We start from the raw sequence: 1,070 nt of genomic DNA on the forward strand, positions 1-1,070 counted from the left end.
CTTGGACAGATCAGAGACTAAGTTTGCTAAATTAGAGGTATTTTGTTCAGAGTTCTCTGTCTGTTGCTAAGAAGATGATGGAAAAGGTTTACTATTGTTAAACCTGTTTCTTCCACCATTATTAAAAGCTTGTTGAGGCTTTTGTTGATCCTTCCATGAGAGATTTGGGTGATTTCTCCATGAGGGATTATAGGTGTTTCCATAGGGTTCACCCATGTAATTCACCTCTGCTATTGCAGGGTTCTCAGGATCATAAGCTTCTTCTTCAGAAGATGCCTCTTTAGTACTGTTGGATGATTCTTGCATTCCATTCAGACTCTGAGAAATCATATTGACTTGCTGAGTTATTTTGTTCTGAGCCAATATGGCATTCAGAGTATCAATTTCAAGAACTCCCTTCTTCTGAGGCGTCCCATTACTTACAAGATTCCTCTCAGAAGTGTACATGAATTGGTTATTAGCAACCATGTCAATGAGTTCTTGAGCTTCTGCAGGTGTTTTCTTTAGGTGAATGGATCCACCTGCAGAATGGTCTAGTGACATCTTGGAGAACTCAGATAGACCATAATAGAATATATCCAGAATGGTCCATTCTGAAAGCATGTCAGGAGGACACCTTTTGGTCATCTGCTTGTATCTTTCCCAAGCTTCATAGAGGGATTCACCATCTTTTTGCTTGAAGGTCTGAACATCTACTCTAAGTTTGCTCAGCTTTTGAGGAGGAAAGAACTTAGCCAAGAAGGCCATGACCAGCTTATCCCAAGAGTTCAGGCTATCTTTAGTTTGTGAGTCCAACCATGTTCTAGCTCTGTCTCTTACAGAAAAAGGGAAAAGCATGAGCCTGTAGACTTCAGGATCTACTCCATTAGTCTTAACAGTCTCACAGATCTGTAGGAATTCAGTTAAAAACTGATAGGGATCTTCTGATGGAAGTCCATGGAATTTGCAGTTCTATTGCATTAGAGCAACTAATTGAGGTTTCAGCTCAAAATTGTTTGCTCCAATGGTAGGGATTGAGATGCTTCTTCCATCAAACTTGGAAGTAGGTGTAGTATAATCACCAAGCATCC

At 40.2% G+C, this 1,070-nt stretch overlaps 1 non-coding gene across 1 annotated transcript; it reads left to right on the forward strand.

Annotated features, from left to right (window-relative positions):
- Positions 1–597: 597 nt before the first annotated feature.
- Positions 598–705, forward strand: LOC148580690 (small nucleolar RNA R71). Its single transcript, XR_015895516.1, has one exon. It is a non-coding gene; the product is annotated as a small nucleolar RNA R71 (small nucleolar RNA).
- Positions 706–1,070: the final 365 nt, after the last annotated feature.

This window comes from Arachis ipaensis, chromosome B10 (assembly GCF_059453495.1).
Source record: "Arachis ipaensis isolate K30076 ecotype BB chromosome B10, ASM5945349v1, whole genome shotgun sequence".
NCBI lineage: Eukaryota > Viridiplantae > Streptophyta > Magnoliopsida > Fabales > Fabaceae > Arachis > Arachis ipaensis.